This window comes from Pseudopipra pipra, chromosome 2 (assembly GCF_036250125.1).
Source record: "Pseudopipra pipra isolate bDixPip1 chromosome 2, bDixPip1.hap1, whole genome shotgun sequence".
NCBI lineage: Eukaryota > Metazoa > Chordata > Aves > Passeriformes > Pipridae > Pseudopipra > Pseudopipra pipra.
The window spans coordinates 116,370,363-116,388,348 of NC_087550.1; the positions used below are offsets into that span (position 1 = coordinate 116,370,363).

Consider the following 17,986-nt stretch of genomic DNA (forward strand, 5'->3'; position numbering starts at 1 on the left):
ACCGGTGCGTGTTCCTAATTTTAACCAAACTGCTCCGTTTTGATTTTCCAGAGCTGTGGATTTAATATCCAGAAGCTCGAGTTGTTTTCACACCCACTCACCGAGGGCCACAGGAGTGATGCCGCCTGCCCAGAGAAGGGCAGGCTGTGGGGAAGGCGGGGTGAGCAACAACACAGTGCCCTGCTCTGCACCGTGGGCTGGGGGGAAGGAACCACCCAAGCTCACCAGGAGATCTCCATAGGTGGGTGCTGCTGTGGCACAGGGGGCTCAGTCCCACTTTTGGGATATTTTGCCTCTTCACTCTGCTAATTTGTGCACCAAGCTGTTGCTCGGGACCTTCGGGTTCTTAAATCACCCAAAAAAAATGCACAGAGGGACAAAAAGCCCATCTTTTTGCTGTGGCGGCTCTGAGGGAGGAAAGTTGTGTGGCTGCCCGGACCCTTTGGCATCGAGAGAGTTAAAGGTCCTCGGCACCCACCAGCCCCGGTCTAGGCAGCGTCTAAAATCAGTCCTAGACCCGCTTTATTTTTTCCTTAAAAACAGGAAATGGAGCCCTGAAGGCTTTTTAACTGGAGAGGGTGAGTGAGGAGGGGGTATACTCGCTCTGCCCATACCCAGCCCTGAGCCTGACCCAGACTTGGGGGTCTCTGTGTGTGTTTTTTTTTTTATTTCTCCTCCTTTTTTTTTTTCCCCCTATTATTTTGGCAGACTTTTTGGAATGTCTGGGAGCTAAGGGCTTTGCTTCATGGAGCAGAATCCTGAAGCAAGAAAAAGAGAAAGTTATAGACTAAACCACAGAAATGTAAACATGTCTGCAGCTAAAATAACTCCACTTTCATTGAAAACACTCCTCGCTCACAATCAGACTTCTGTGTGTGCTATGCTCAATAAAACTGCATGCTAATAGCGACCAATTAATACATTATGTAGCTCTGCCTTAAAAACTGAGACGCTTTTAATTTTTTTAATTTTTTTTTTAATTATTATTATTTTTAATTAAGGGACTACTGGGTTTTCTGCTCTGGACGCTGATTCTCGGCGGAGAAGCGCCGGGGAGAGCGGCGGGCGATGCCCGGCGGTTCGGCGAGCCCGGGGAAGGTCGGGGTGAGGCGGCGGAGGGGAGAAGCGGTGCCCCCTCGGTAAAGAGCCCCTGGAGGGACGGGGCGCACCTCCCGCTTCTCTCCGGTTCGCCCTCCTCCCGCTGGGATTCCCCGCGAGGTGAGTGCCACTGGAACGGTCGGGATGCATCCCCTGCACCCCAGGGGGATGGGGCGCTCATCCCTCTCGGTTTCAGCCGGACCAGTCCCCTCTCCCCCTTTTACATTTCGGTGCATCCCGTTATTTATCCCGCTGCCCTCCGCACCCCCCGCAGCCACCTGGGGAGAGGCCGGGCTTAGGCTCGGGCTTCCCGTCGGGTCCCCGCGACAACCGCACGCTTGTTCTCGCCCCTTAAATCCGGCTCTTGTTACCGAAGCCCCGCCGAGCTGAGCCGAGCCCAGCAGAGCCGAGCCCAACCGAGCCCCCGGCGGCCTCGTGTCCCCCCTCCCTGCGGGTCCCGCTCACCTCCAGCTCCGCCCGGCCCCTCCCGTGCGGAGCGGGGGAGGACTCCAGGGACCGGGGGGGAGCATTGGGGGGTCCGGAGCGCCCCGGGGGGCGCCGGTGCCCGGCGGGGCCGCCCCGACGGCGGCGGGGGAAGCGCCGGGGAGCGGCGGCGGCCCCGCTCGGCGATTGGAGAGAGAGGCAGAGGCGCCCGGAGCCCGGGGCCAGCGCGATGGGCTGAGCCCGTCCCGACTGAAGTGACTCACCGCAGTCAGCAACGCCGCCGTCCCCTCGCCCGCTCCCTCACTCCCTCCCTCGCTCCCGCCGCCGGCGGCCGCTGCCTTCCCCCATCCCGACCCGTCCCGTCCCGTCCCGTTCCCCTTCCCCAGGAGCCCGGACTCGCCCCCAGCCCCCGCCCGGTAAGTCCTTTCCCAGCGGGGCTGCGATGGGGCGGGGGGGGAGCGGCCGTCGGGGACAGCGGGGACAGCGGGGACAGCAGGGCAGGGACCGGGCAGGGACCGGGATGGGCTCCCGGGGGCGGCGGGGGGACGGTCCGGTGTCCCCTCTCCGCGCACGTCGGTGGTGGAGCGGGGCAGCCCCGAGGGCTCGGCAGGTCAGCCGCGCATCCTCTGCGGGAGAACTCTTCCCGAGCTCCCTCAACTTTTGAAGCATTAAGGCTCTTTGGCTTCGGGCTGGCTGATGTCTTTTCGGGCAAAAATTATATCGCGCCCCCGTTCTCCCTCGCCATCGTCCGTCCCCCCCCCCCTTTTCCCGCTGGTTCGTACTACGAGCCTTTGTAATTCTTTCATCAATTCATCATTCAATTAACTAACACCTCTATCGGCTTTTTAAAAGCCGGCGGGTAGGAAAACCCTCAGCTACCTGCGCTGTTCTGAGTAGGTGATGGTACTTGTCGGAGTAAGGGACATGCAGAGCCGTGTTTTGGTGAGCAGATGACTCTGCTGGGGGGTTTGGAGTGCGCGTAATTATATTTACAAAAGCTGAAGTCGCGAGTTCTGCCTAACGTAAACTTCCATTCATTGCTGCCTTCGCTAAGAACCCGCGGCGCAAGGAAACTTGCTCTTTCTTTAATGAAGTTTTTGTTTGGACTCAGAAGTGTCGTTCTCTGAATTAACTCGGTTCTGGAGGACGAGTTTGGAAATTGCATTCTGCCCATGTAATTTTGAGTCCATTAGGAAAACCAGGATAGGTCTATGAACTGCACATGGAGAAATGTCACATTCCTTTGGTTTAACCCTTCAAGCACTTCCCTGGTTTCACTGAAACAAGTGAAGCAGACAAAGACAGCTTCTCACTGGGGTGTGAAATGTAAACTTTCATCAGGGTACGTGTATCAGGTATGTGATTTCAGGCACACCTGAACTGATAGGAGAATCAAGGAAAAGAAATAGATTGACAGCTTCCTAATTAAAAGTAAATATGTAAAGGCAAAAATGAACCAAGCCATACCTCAAATACATTTTTATGTTGGTTATCTTATCTGTTTCTTAAAGGGCACTTATAAAAACAAAGATATGGTACATTGGAATAGTAACATCAGTTCTTATTTTCTCTTTCATACGCTTACGTGGGGAAACAATGGCAAATTCTTTGAAAAACTTTGCAAGACAAAAATCACCTTCAAAACCATTTCAGGGTTTAGAGCTTTGAACAGCATCTGTCCCCACCTCCCCCAATTTAGTCCCAAAGTTAAACAAATCATATAGTACTGGATAGAGTTACATGTTCCAGGAATTTTATAAATGATCTGTCAGTGTAAGTCCTAGGTGTGATTAGTTGGACTTTTTGCTCCTAAGGTGTTACATTTGGATTGTCATTTCTGTAGCATTTGGTTCTTAAAGATGTATTCTAATAGATATATATTTCTTCTGATGGTTTATAAGCCGTAGTGCCTGTGTGGCTTTTCACTCTTTCTTTTAAGTGAGTTTGAGGTCTTTGTCAAGAAGTGTGTGAGTCCAGTGAGGATTTACAGTGATGGGAACCACGAGCTTAAAACCCAGGTTGTTACAAACTTGTGTCTCTCACCACAAAGATGCTCATTTGTATGTTCATTCATTAGACCTTTTCTGCCTGGAATAGCAGGTTGGATCCCGCTGTTGTCAGTGTTTAAATGACAATTCTGCCTCAGAGCAGGCAGCGTGAATGTGCCTTTGCTACCTGCTCTGCTGTGGGAAGCTTATTTTCTGTGTGTGCCTGGAGTTGTGTAAACAAACAGAAAACCCTGGGAAGACTTGTAATCCAGTCGGTTTGAACAAAATACCTGGCTACTGATGAGGCAAATCCTCTCCCACTGCACTTTCTCCAGAACTCCAGGGCTTCAGTGTCCCAGTGTGAGGCTCATGGCTCTCCCTCTGCAGAGTGTTTGGTTTTCATGGCTTCACACACAGCAGTTCCTCCTCCAGCAAGGATCAAAAAAAAACACACGAGGAGCATTTGTGGTGCTGGTGGCATCTGGTAGCCCCGAAACATTGCATGCTACATTTCCTTTCCTTGCCTCTGCATTGCTAAATGCTCCAGGAGTTACAAGCAGGTAACAACAAAATAATTGAAAATGTTTGGGTTGAAATGAGCCTTTTCCCTTGAATATCTATTGAGTTGGGTGTTTTTTTCCCCCCCACTATCAGGAAGCTTGCCATTTTCTTTTCAATGAATAGTTGTTAACTTTTCTCAGGAAAAGGCAGCTGTAAAGGCACAACTTTCAATCATGTGAGTGGCTCTGTGGAAATCTGTGTCCCAAAGTCGAGGTGGAAGTTGTTGACAGGGGGGAAGGTCGGAAAGGGCCCTTTGGGCCTGATCCATATCAGCTGAGGTCAGTGGTGCAGCCTTAGCCCTGAGTGCCTAAAGCTGCCCACTGGTTTTCTGTCCAGCTGGGAAGGTAGGCCAGGGATTACTTTATGCTTTGTGTGTTAGTTTTCCTACAGGGTTGACTTAAAATGCTTTTGTTTAAAAAAAAAAGTTCACACGGGCAAGATATTTTCAGCCTGAATTATAATGATGTTTGTCTTGGGTTGGAAGAATTACCTTTTGTGTGATAACACCACACTGGTTTTCATTATACCCACAACTGGCCACTTTCACAGCCAATGGAGTATTTTTTATTTCCCAGTGTGGTTCTGGCCATGAACTTTTCAATAGGCAGGTTTCCCAGCAAAATCAAACATTGTTTTGTCTTTTGGTTGAAGGTTTGAGTCAAGAGAATTTCTATCTCTTTAGAAAATAATTATATAAGCGGAGAAAATCTAATATGTTTCCTTCACAGCGTAGTTAACCAGTGTAGGTAGAAAACTGGGCAGCCTAAAATTACTTTGCTAAATTTAAATGTAAGTAAAAAGTAGGCAATAGGAAAAAAATTAAAGGGTATCTCTAAATATGGAGCTGCGGACATATCTGTTATATTTAAACTGCATTTTAACCTCTTCTATTTATATTTAGTGGGCTGGGTATAATGTGGAGGGCTTGATTGAATTCAAGAAACAGTAATTTCACCATGAACACCAAGGAGTTTGTTCTGTTGTGGACGCAGGGCACGTCCTTGTTAATGGGTGATGGATCAGAAGTCGAACGTGTGCTCAGAGGTATTTTCTTATGTCGTTTGAGAGCAAAAATGATACTTGATCTAAAATAAGCATGAATGGATTTGCAAAACGCCTGCTTCCCGCTCTGCTGTGGCAGGAGTGTCTCCTGCTGACTTGGGTGGCACTTTTCCTTGTGTGGAGTGTGAGGCTGCACCACAAAACTCATTTTCCTCCCCCTCCCCTCGTTCTGAAATGCCCCTTTTTTAATTTACAAAGCTGCCACGGTAAGTGGATTGTTCTTGCACGCTGCTTGCATCAGCTGAAATCCCTCCTTGGCACAACTTCTTTCCAATAAGGGAAAAAAAGCCCCATTATTCCAGGAACAAAATACATAGTTATTTTTGTTTGATAACGCATGGTATAAATATTAATCGTCTGCCCGAAGAGGAAACAATAAACACATGTTTTCACTTGGGCTGGAGATGCAACAGGCTTTGATAGAGGTTGGTTTGAAACCAAGGGCCTTGACTGGAAGCCACACAACTCTGGGTGACCACTATGACTGGGAAGTTGTGGCTGAGCACAAGTGGGCACTTGGTCTTACCTTGAGATCTTTTGATTAATTTTAATTTGGAGGCCACGTGAGAAGATACCCAGGTGCTTATTAAGGTGTCCCAGCAGTGGCTTTGCTTCCAGCCTTTGGAAAGATGCTGAGCTTCTGCTGGTCTTAGACCCTCAGCAACATTGGTGGGATATTCCAAAGCTCCTGCAAACAAATACTGCCTTCTGCTGTGTTCCAGGCCCTCTGAATTTGTCAGGTAGCTTGGAACCTCAGGCACCTAATTAGCTGCTGATTGGGAAAAGCCAGGTTGGCTTGTAGGGAGCGATGAGCACCGGCGGGCCCGGAGCGCCGAGCGAGGCGAGTTAAACAAATACCACCTAAATGTGGTTTCAATCAGCCCCTCTTAAGACACCCAAGTTTTCAGCTTTCTCCAGGAGGTCTGTAATGAAACGGGCTTGTTTTCTTTTCACCTCGCAAAGGAACGGCGACGGGAGGGAAAGTCTGCTGGAGCTTGCAGCGGGAGAGCGGTTTGGGGTGTCCGGGCGGGATGGGGCAGCACGGAGGAGCTGGAGGCTGTTCCTGCTGAGTCTGGGAATGCTGCCTGTGGCTCACACACAGCTCCTTCCCTGATGAGAGCAGAGCAGGTCACAGCCCTGACTGCAGCACCTGGTCAGAGGCAGCCCCACGAAGGCTTTGCAGGTGGGAGCGGGTCAGGAGGAGCTTTCTCTCCCTGCTGACCTGCCCTCATCCCAAACCTGCATCCCGCTGCCTGCTGAATGAGCATCTTTTCCTTCTGCTTTCCACTGTTGGTAAGGGTTTGGTTTTTTTTCTTTTTTCCGACTGTCTGCTGTTAAAATGTGCATTGATTTATCAGCTGTCCAGGTCTTGTTTCGCTTTTCTAGTGCTGGGAGCATAGGAGGAGCAGTTTGCTGCCCTGTAAACCACTTACAACAAAATGTTTTGTGAAATCTGACTGATTTCTCCTAATTTTAAAGGCTTACACTTTGAGCTTTTCATTATACTTTCTGGTCTTGCACTGAGTTGGTTATTTGTAGCTTATTAAGTATGGATGTACGTGGTATATTTGACCTGATTTGACTGAAAAAACCCTCCTCTTTCAAGTAGTCACATATTTTTTATACTCAGTAGCTACAGTGCATGAAGTCACTGTGTGATTTGTTTCAGTGCAGTTAAATGTATATTAAAAATCATGTGGATTTAGAAAATTGCACAAGTATCTTCTTCTGTAAATTACTCTAGTTAAACAAGAACAAAAAAAAATGAAATATGGCTTTTAAACAATTTACTTTAGGCAAACTACATTTCTGTCATGGTTTATATTTTTCTGTGTAAGTGAAAAGGGCTTTATAAAGAAGGAAGTTTAGTAGTTATGCAGAAGGAAAGGCTTCTAAGCAAAATTCCGTTTTCTAAGGAGGCTTTGTCAGTTCTGAATAAACCCTGCAATAAATTTAAACCCGGTGGTTTAAAATTCTGTTTATAAAATGGACTGCTCTCTATAGAGTTCACAAATTATACACAAAGGATTAACTACTAAAGTAACATTAAGATGTTGCGTTACAACATGCACTGAGACTAAACTGAAAAATCTGCTTGAAAAAGCAGCTGATTTTTTGCAGGACTTGCAAAGCAGTCATGGGAAAAGTTCTCCATCATTTTTCCAAAGAAACACAGTTCCATTGATTGTTCTGATTGTGGTTGGCTCTTCAAAGGCTTATAGAAGGAGGTTTTTTGCACAGTCTTGTGCAAAAAGCTGCATTAAAAGCAGGTTTGAAAAAGAAAAATCAAAGGTTTTATATCACATGAAGATAAAATAAGGGATTTAATATCAAATTAAGATCTAGTTTGGTCCTGGTGGATATCTTGTGCCTTTTCTTGAATTTCATTAGGTTGGCCAGAAGGTGAAACTGGGAATTTGGGCTGATGCTCTTCATTCCTTTTCTACATTTATAAGTTCTCTGGTATTTTTATGTATTTATAGCAAACGGTCTGTGACAGCCTCTGTAGCTCTTGCCATCAAGACAAGCCAAATCATCTGTCACCAATATGTGTGTCAACATCCTGACACCACCAAGAGCACCTTCTTTGCAGGCACAACCAAGGCTTCATTTCAGCAAAGCAATTAATCACCCTCTTCAGCTGAAGAGCCTGGAGAAATCTGAACCTGGGAGCCTTGTTCTTCTGTGTGGAGAAGTGATGAGACTCCAAAGTGGTTTTAGGAGGGTGGAATTCACCTCACCTCACTGTAGCCATCTGAAAATCAAGCACCTGGTTGACAGTAGCTGTGTAAATCTTGCCAGTCTGAGACTTTTGGGAAAGGCACTGAAGGTGCATCATTTTGGGTAGGGATAGGGATTGCAGGAGTGGGTGTCTTGGCTTTCAGATGGCTGGCATAGACTGAATTCTGTATCCAGAGACCAACCCAGGCCCCAGCAGCTGATCTGAGGGAGACTGAAGGAAAAAAATGTTATTAAAAGTACAGCAGAGAGACCAGATGAATATTTTACAATCCTTTTATTGGGATTCAGTCTTATTGCTTATTTATTATATTCATTTTAAAGTTGACCTACTGCATAATACTTTAATTTTTACTGTCAAACATCCCTTTTGTTGTCCAGTTGAGAAATAGAAACACAAATAGAAACGTCAGAAATAGCAGCAGAAAGCCCTTCTATGATTTCTGCACTGCTCTCTTTTAACTTCATTGAAAAATTGGATAATGAAAACATTAGGCATCATTTCTTTTAGCTTTTAGAGTAAGATAGGAGTGGATTAATACTGATGCCTTTCTATCAGGGTTTTGTTCTGCTAATGCAGAGAACAGCAATATCCATTTAAGGTGATTTTTTTTTGGTTTTAGGCTGGTCCAGTATCTCATCCTGCTCAAAAGGGTTTTACCAACTGTACAGATGACAACCCTGGGTCTCTACTTTGCTTAAATCTCTCAAAGCACAGTTATGGAAAGCTTGGTTTGGACAGGGCATAAGATTTACGCCTGGCCTTGGGCACAGGGGCAGTTTTTGGGCCCCTGATCTGTGTCTTGACGTGCCAGTGGTCCCTGCAAGGAGCCCAGCTGAGCTCTGGAGCTGCAGGCAGGCTTGCAGAGCAGCTCTGCACGAGCCAGTGGGAAGGAGGGGCGAGCTCTGCGTTTGTTATTTGCTTGTGATTTCCATGACAGTTCACAGGAAAGAGGGTTTGTAACCAAATGTGAGCCCGGGGAGCTCTGTCTGTGGTCGGTCTGCAGAGCAGTAATGTGGGATGGGGGGGGGTCAGGTTTGCTGAAGGGTGCAGGAGCTGGGATGGAAGGAATTTGAGCTGCTCTCCTCTCAGTTAACATCTCCCTGTGTGATGTGGCACGTGGGGCGTGGGACAGGGAAGCAGCGGGATGGGGCACTGCCCCCTCAGCCACCCACATCCATCCCTCATTTCTGCCCCTTGGACTTGGTTAATAATTCCTGCCAGGTTTTGATCCAGGATAGGATTTATATAACTCCCTCTTTGCTGTGTTGGTTCCACAGGACTAAAGAGGAGTGAGAAGTAGTAAAAGTCTATTTTGGTCACTAAAGTAAGCAGACATGACTCAGAATACTCACTGGGAGCAGATCTGCTGGATGAAAAGGTGCCATTTTTACATAGTCACTTTTCTGACCGTGCCCTTTAAACTCTTACAAAAATAGAATCCTTTTCTCTGGCACTTCTCTTGGAAAGCAGAAATGGGAGTGAGAGCAGGGATGTTTGCTGCACTTCAGCCCCTGCTTCGAAACTGCGTGCAGGTTTTGTAAGGCGTGTGTAACATGTGTTTAACACCAGGAAAAGCAGAGAAGGAAGGCGTTTGAATTTGGTGGGGAGGGGATTTGGGCTTGGATAGCTTTACCATTTGTGGTGGGAGAGCGTTGATTCCTCGCTCCTGCCCGTTAACGCTTGGATGAATCCTGGCTGCGACTCCGTGCCGATTTCTGGCTGCCTTGTGTCCCTGCAGGAGTAGAATTCACACCAGTGGGTTTGTCTGAGGCACGGCAAGGCTCCTCCTGACCATGGCCTCTGGGTTCCTCTTGGACCACGTGAGTGGCCTCAGCTAAAAATGAGCCTGAGACCACACTGACGTAATTGTGAGTGTTTATGGACCTGCGAGGAAACAAATCATCGCTGGCAACCAGAGCCCTGAAGGGGTTGACACTCACATGAGAGGCAAGTAACCCCCACGCCAGTGGGCTGAGGGCCCCTGCAGCTCCTGGGAAGGCTGATGGAGCCGGGCTCTTCCCGAAATCCCCACCCTGATCTTGCATTCCATGGAAAGCATTAGCAAGGCAAATCATTTCACGAAAAGTCGCTCTCGGCTAAGTAGGTGATACTGAATTTTTGACCTCTCGTCTCCTTCTCTTTTTTTAATGGTTTGGTAGGAAGCTGGGGCCTGGCTGGTGCAGGGAAACCCAAAACCAGTGGTGTAGGCAGACCACATGTGCTCCTGGATGTTTGACAGTCCTGTTGTTCTCTTTTTGGAATGTTGCTCTCTTGAAAAGAAAAACAACAAGCCCCTTTTAACATATTTACCACTTTCAGTTGGTTTTACATGGAAAAAAACAACCAACCCATAAATTCCTCTTCCTCCTCCTTGCCAGAACAACCCATGAAAAGGTTTGAAAACTCTGAATTTCTGTTCAGGGGATGAAATCTTGACCTTGCTGAAGTGGCTGAAGCTTCTCTGCTGGCTTCTGAGGGGACAGAGCTCTTCAGCTTAAGTGTTTCTTCCTCATGTTTCTACTGGGGCTGGAAAGCCCTAGAAGTGTTCTCACTGTTCATTTCCTAAAGCCTTATATCCCCCCAGTTACTACAGCATTTAAAGGCACTGTCTTTTCAGCGCAGGAAACGGGCACTGCTTTTTCTCCTGATAAAATTTCCCTTGTAGGAGCTCAGAGAATTTCCACTTTCTCTGTGTGGGCTCATCTTTCAAAGAGGAGGAGACATGGGTCATACACCCGTGGGTCTCACAACTCCCTCCTGCTCCATCTCTGGCCTCCTCCCAGTCCCTTGGCAGCAAGGAGTCAGTGAAGATTTGCTGTCAAGGTCTCTTTTTAATTCCTTACAGGACCCAGTAGCTTCCTATTGCTGGGGAATCCTGTTTTTTTCTGGTTTAAATTTGAAAGGCGTCTTGGATATGATGACATTTACAGCCAAAGCACTTCACCTTTTACATATTGTCTCCTCTTCCTTCAGCGAGACAGGAGATTTCAACAGGTCAGAAAAGGGAGGGAAGGCCCAGCAGTCTTGGGGGACACACAGGACTGTCACTAACCTAACACTGAATGAGGAGTGTTCCCTTCCAGCAGCACTTGTGTTGTCTGAAACGGAGCTGAGAACACCACGGGGAAACTCTTAAACTCCAGTTTTTCAGTAGAGCTTGTTTGGAAGTTTTCTGTGTTACAGAATCGCAGGATCATTGAGGTTGGAAAAGGCCTCCCAGCCCATGGATCCCCCCTGTGCCCCATCCCCACCTTGTCCCCCAGCCCAGAGCACTGAGTGCCACAGCCAGGCCTTCCTGGGACACTTCCAGACATGGGGACTCCAAACCTCTCTGGGCAGCCCCTTCCAGTGCCTGAACACCTTTTCCAACAAGAAATTCCTCCTGATGTCCAACCTGAGCCTCCCCTGGCACAGCTGGAGGCTGTTCCCTCTCCTCCTGTCCCTTGTTCCCTGGGGGCAGAGCCCGACCCCCCCCCAGCTCCCCCCTCCTGTCAGGGGGTTGCAGAGCCAGAAGGTCCCCCCTGAGCCTCCTTTTCTCCAGGCTGAGCCCCCCCAGCTCCCTCAGCCCCTCCTGCTGCTCCAGCCCCTTCCCAGCTCTGTTCCCTTCCCTGCACACGCTCCAGCCCCTCCATGTCTTTCCTGAATTGAGAGGCCCAGGACTGGACACAGGACTTGAGGGGCTTCAGCAGTGCCTAGTACAGAGGGACAATCACTGCCCATGTCCTGCTGGCCACACTGCTTTTGATCCTAGCCTGGTGCCATCAGCCTTTTTGGCACCCTGGGCTCAGGTTCAGCAAAGTTTGGAAAGCCTGGGTGCCTTAATCACCAGCACTGAAACAGTTTCAAAGACAAACTCACCCAAAGAAGCAGAAGCACAGCAAACACTGTGTAATAAGAATATTCATTTATCTGTGGTCACAGACTGGGCACAGAGGTGGCCCTGGGGTGACAAGGGTCCCACTGCTCTGAGCACAGCCTTCCCTAGAGGGGTGCAGCTGGTGGTGTGCCAGGGCTTGCAGCCAGGTTTGATGTGCCATACACCAGGTTTTCCTCACCACCACACACCGAAGGGCACAGCTTTTACAATTACACCCCCACTCTGTGCGTGTTTATGTGCCTGACATTTGTTTGCCAGGGGGGCAGAGGGAACGAAGGAGGGACTTGGCTTTTAGGTAAACAAAATGTTGCTGCTGTAGTGCTGTAATTGCAAGCATTTTAAATTAGGTATTGACAGTCCTTTCTCCACTGTGCCTCTTGGCAGGCAGTGAGATGCCTCCCAGCTCCTGAGGGGGAGCCTTATTGCAGGCTGGGAGAGTAACTCATTAAGCAGTTACTCCACGGTGGTGCTACTCCACATATGGTCTGAGGGGCTGCTGATGGTCTGGAAGACATTAGAAAGTGGTCTGAGAAATGGCTGCGCAAGGAAAGGCAACAAATAACCCCACGTGGCCACATTCCTGTTCCCACATCACGGGCAGGTACGTGCCCGTGTCACCAGGTCACCCGGAGTCAGCGAGCTGTGCCGGGGTCTGGTTGCCTCCCCCTCCTGGGGTGAGCCCAAATGGGTGGATCTGGAGTAATTCCATGTGAGGGGATTCTTTGCTTGGTGGGGAGCAAGTGTTCCTCCGTTAAGGGGGATGAATGTTCACCTCTCCTTGTGTTTTTGGTGCATGGGATGGGCTCGGGGATGCTGTTTGCACATCCGTGTTTCCAGAGGTAATGAATGCCACTGGGAAACGGGCAGTGCTTGAGCCCATTTCCTTCTCAGTGGGAGGAAAGTAGTAATTCAGGAGACCATTAAACATTGGAAATACCTCTACAAGGTCCCTACAAAGATACACTCCATTTAGATTAAAGTCCCATAGGGCCAATTATCCTGGAAGAACACAAGAACTTAAAAGCTGAGTCAGGTATGCTGCCCACCAATGGATTGGAGCAAAAAATGGATGCGGGGGGAAAACACTCCTGTGTATTATGAAAGTGAGAACGTTTAGAGTAGGTCTGTGCAATAACCAGTTTTTACTGTTCCCCCAGGATCAGCGTGCACAGGAAATATGTGTGGCATGCTTGCTTTTCCTGGAGATGACAGCAGCCCTTTGGCAACCACTTTGTTCAATACTTATTGAAATGTTGAGCTGTTGTTTTATGAATGTGGTCTGATTTTTCTGGTGCCAAAGCCTTTATGCTTGGCTTTCTACCCTTCCTAAACCTGTCCATTCCCGTTCCAACCCTGGATATATCCCCACTGGTGCCACTTGGTAGCTGTGATGATGCCTCTCTTTTCTTCCATGTCACCATTGGGATGGGGCTTGAAAGAAAGGGAAGCCAACAGAAATCCCTTATGCTCCTTGTGTGAAAATAACCTCTGTGACCTGTGCTGGTGTGTGTGGGTGGCTCTGGACTCCTGGAGAGGGAAGGTTAGGGCAAACAAATTTGAAACACTTTGTTTCTGTCAGTGTTTTCCGAGAGTGAGCTGAGCAATTTGCACAAGACTGCAAAGCAGAGCTTGGTACACTGGGATTGAACCCTGCCTTTGCTTCAGCTGCTAGACCACGATTTTAATTGAACATTTAGCTATTTACAGTTAGACCTGAACACTAGAGTGCACTGAACCTTCAGGCAAGGGATTTTGAAAATGAGTCAGTTTTAAGACACCAGAGCAACATGTTCCTAAAAGTGTTTACTGATGCAAATTGCTGCCTGGTCTTGAAACGGCCTCTTCCATTTAACATCATAAAAGAACTTTCTGAAGAGAAGACACAATAAACAGTCTGAAGCCTAATAACTGTACATGCAAGGCTGGAAGGTTTTAAAATACTTCTCGCTTAAATAAGACTCATTAACATTGTAACTGATAATGAGAAAAACGCTCTTGCCATTAGTGGTTCACCACTTCGGTTCCCAGAGGATAAAAACAGCTTCGTAAAAAGAGACCGCAGACTGTCCATTTTCAGCCTCAGCACGGGGCAAACGCTTCAGAAAAACACAAACCCCGTAATTTCAGATAATAATTTAGTGTTTGTGTTTGGGAAGCATGCTGGAGATGCCTTTTGAACACATGGGAGTGTGGCAATGCGGGGCTTGGTGGCCCACGAGCGCTGTGGCTCGTGCTGGTGCAGCACTGGGAGCCCCAGCACTGGATGTCCTTTCCTAGGATACCAGCTCATCCACCTGTTGGGAGCAGTGCCGGTGCATCCTCTGCCTTCCAGCCTGCCTTTGGGATGCCCACCTGGGTGGGGAAGTCTTTGCCTTTGCCTAGTAATGGCACAGGACTCAGTGGGTACACGAGGACACGTGAGGGTGCATCTGGAATCCTTTCTGCATCAGTCTCAGTGTTTCCTGCTGCAGGAGTAGTTAAGTTTTTTTTTTAGAAATGGTTAAATTTCAGTCCCAGCTCAGTGTTCTGCTAGAGGAAATAAGAGATACTGGGTCAGGGAGGTGCTGGGTCTTCAGGACACTGCTGGGACTGGGTGGCTGAGGAGCAGCATCAGTAGCAGTGGTCTGACCTCGTTTAACTCGTATATCTGGGCCAGATGCTCTTTTCTTCAAGGATTGCCCCTTCCCTTTCTTCTGTGCTTCTCCCTGCTCTGGGCAGACCAGGTTGAGCCCTGTCTCCTGCTCAGGTTACTCACACCCTTGACAACCATAAGATGGTTTGGGTTGGAAGGGACCATAAAGATCACCCAGTTCCAACCCCAAGGAGACCTGGTGTTTCCCCTTGGAAAGCGAAGTTTGGGGCTCAGTGTTTGGTGTCCTGGCCTTGTGTTTACCAAGAACAGATGAAGGCTGAAGTGTTTTCTTAGACTCTCTCTGGCTGCAGACACAACAACCAGGTTTTACTGATGCTTCATGCAGCCTTTTAAAATCAACCACAGCGTTCACTCTTATGTAAAAATGGAAAGTTCCCCCCATGAAAATGACTGTTGTGCCTTATTCAAAATGAGAACTCAATCAAGGAAGGAACACAGCTGGGCCAATGACAAGAGAAACAGAGCGGTGCCAGGCTGAATTTTTATGGAAATGCTCCCTGAATAGTATTTCCATGAAAAGGCAACTTACTCGCAGATGTAGCTGCATTGCATGAAGGAGAGTGTGTTGTACCACACCCTGAATCTGTCAAGGTCTATAAACTTTTCACATATTTTAAGTTCAGGCAACGGAGAGGCCATATTTAAGACACAAAGGCTTTCTTCTTTATGTCAGTGTAATTATGTTATCCCCAAAGGAAGAAAGTGTAAGCCAGGGGAAAATGAAAAGGGAAGTTTGTGGAAGAAACGTTTCAAATATAAAGTTCAAATATAATTTGAAATATAAAGTAAATGGATCTGTCAAAAAGGACATTTTCAGTACCATGAAAAGATTCTGACTTGACATTTCAACAGCATCCTAGTGATAGCAATGACTTGTAGGTCTGTGTCAGAGTGTCTGGTGGTCCTTTTAGTGCAGGAGTGGCTTAAAAACTGAAAAAAACTTTTCCCTGTTGATGGCAATGGGACTTTTCTTATCCACATTAGTAGAAAAAAAGATTAGGGGAACCATATAAAAAGCAAGAGATGACAGGTGATTGATGTTAGCGTTCGGGAAAACGTGAGAGGGGAAAAAAGCAAAACGGTAAAAACCTCAGCACAATCCTGAAACTGCCACACTTACATTTAATTAAACACCTTTTTTTTTTGGAGATGTTGTAACCTTCTCAGTGGGTTGGTTTCCAAATGGCCTGACAGGTTTCACTGTAGACTCACTGGCTATTGGCAGAGCTCTTCCAAAGGCTGATTCTTGGAATCTGTTAATTTTCACTCGTTTCTTGACCTTTTTCATGTCACAGCATCGAGTTTAAAATGTGCTGAGAGAGAAGTTCTTGAGACAGCCTTGAAATTTTTCAGCCTATTTCTTCACATTGCTTTCTGAAATAGATGGGAATGTATTTTTTAATTTATGATAGCTTATAACTCGATGTCATGGCTGTTCTAAGAATAATAATCAAGGATTGTTATACTGACTTTATTGTTTACATTTCATTTTGGCACTGCCAGTGATAAGCCAGAGGTAATAATACTAAACATATTCTCCTGTCATCTTCTCAAAGCTTGTCTCCATGGAGTAGAAGATGACTGTGAGTGGGTTTTGAAGATGAAGACGTTTGTCAAATGCTATAATGTCTTTATAAGAGTCTGCAGTGGAGATCTCATTATGGAAAAGCTTTGGAATGGCTCTAGCAGTTGGGAGTAGAGATGACTGAGTGCCGTTTTTAAACAGTATTAGATTTGCCAAAAGAAAAACAAACAAACCAACCCCGAAAACCAAACCAAACCAAACCAAAAAAACCCCAAAACTAAAAAGGAATCTCAGCAGGGGATTGTGAAACTGTGAGCAGGTTTGGTGGTGGCACTACAGAGAGTTAGAAGATGGCCTGTGCGAGGGCTTGGTAGGGCTGTTGCTCCCTCATACTGATGTAAATCAGTTCCCTGCATCCCAGTCAGCTGTGGAGTTGTGAATCCGTGTTGTTTGAGGACTTTACAGCAAGGAGTCACCACAAAGTGACAGGGAATCACCTGCCAGCAGCACGTGGGAGAGCATCCCCCTCGCTCGGTGACAGCGGGCAGTGTCCTGGCTCCTCTCTCTGAACCTCCCAAGCCCATCCAATAAACTCAGTAATCCACGGAAAAGGCATCAGTAGCAAGTGCTGACATGGGTGGAACACCCTTGGGGATGGAGAAGGGGATCCTGTTACCCCTTGTTCAGCTGCACAGCCTCTCAGGCGGCAGAGAATGAAACATTAACCCTTGCAAAGCTCTCCTGGTGAGCAGGGGAAGGTAATAAAGCGCTTCTTGCTTCCCTGGGGTTCGGCTCTTAAAAATATCTGTATAAATAGAAGGTCTGTGGGGAAACAAAAGTCCAGGTGGCTCAGGAAATGTTGTGGATGGCAGTGGCTGTCCTGGGGTGAGCAAGGACGAGGCTGGGATCAATCTGCTGCAGGCAATAAACTGTTTGGGCTGAGCCAGAGGAGAGCATCTCAGTGAATTACAGCCTTCTGTTTACTCTGGGACTCTTTATCACCCCTTGTGTACTTGGAGGCAACTTTTCACTGCAAGAAGCAAAGGACATTCTCCTAAAAAAAAAAGAAGAAAAATCAGTTTCTATCAATGCATGACTTCCTACTCTTGCTGGTTAACCCCCACATACCCACAAACAGAGTCATGCCTCACTTACTTAACACTAGAAAGGGGATATTACATCTCTAAGGTTATTTCCCCAGTACTTTTATTTTTCAGCCCACAACAGGAAGGGTTCGTAGAGTATATCCAGAAAGATGTTTTTGTTCCCCCACCATGGGTTTCAGTCCCAAGACTGCCAATTAAATTATCCCATAAATCCTCCATTATAGGTAGTAAAACCTAATTTTAGATTTCCTGCCCTCTCCAGTGTCCTGCCTGATTGCTACCAGTTGGACAGAGGCTCAACCTGCTAAGCAGACAATTGCAGGGAATTGGCTGTTCCTTTCTGTGCCACATGTGGAGAACTTTTTAATATCTGGCATTTGGTCATAATTCTCTCTGGCTATTTTCTACCTTTTAGTAGCTCAAATAGGTTTTTTTTGTTGGGGTTTTTTTGCCTTTTTTTTTTTTTAAGGCTGAAAAGTAGACATCTGTAATTTATTCTTTGGGCAAAATTGTTGTGAGAGAAAAGGTTGTTACCCTGTGGATTAGGAAGAATGTTAACCTGCCTGCCACCACTAAAACATTAATAACTTAAAATTAGTTTTTATATAATTCCTATTTGAAATTGCTGTATTAATAGAGCTAACACAGTCCTGTGTAAGCAGAAAATATTTCAGGTGGTGTGAATATAAATTCATTCTTTCCATTGTGTTTTAAATACATTATTTAGCTGAAAATGGAGCTTGTTTTCTTGAGGGCAGCTCTGTTAACCACATTCTCATGGAGGAGCAGCATTTATTTTGCATACAGGAAAATTTACATGCTAAAAATTCCTATTTTATTATGAGTATAAATGACTCTTAGTTTCGTGTTTTTCTTCATAAGCTTTACTGGAGACAAATACTAAATAAAGTTGTCAGAAAAAGTGGGTT

The 17,986-nt window shown here is 46.9% G+C and overlaps 1 protein-coding gene across 2 annotated transcripts in view; it reads left to right on the plus strand.

Annotated features, from left to right (window-relative positions):
• The first annotated feature begins 1,748 nt into the window (after positions 1 to 1,748).
• ERG (ETS transcription factor ERG) overlaps positions 1,749 to 17,986 on the plus strand; it is a 149,115-nt gene continuing 132,877 nt past the window's right edge. The window contains exon 1 of one of the 2 annotated variants that reach the window (XM_064647049.1): positions 1,749 to 1,958. The gene's annotated coding sequence lies outside the window, so the exon portion shown is untranslated. The remainder of the gene's footprint in view (positions 1,959 to 17,986) is intronic. The other variant, XM_064647046.1, reaches the window with a different exon arrangement.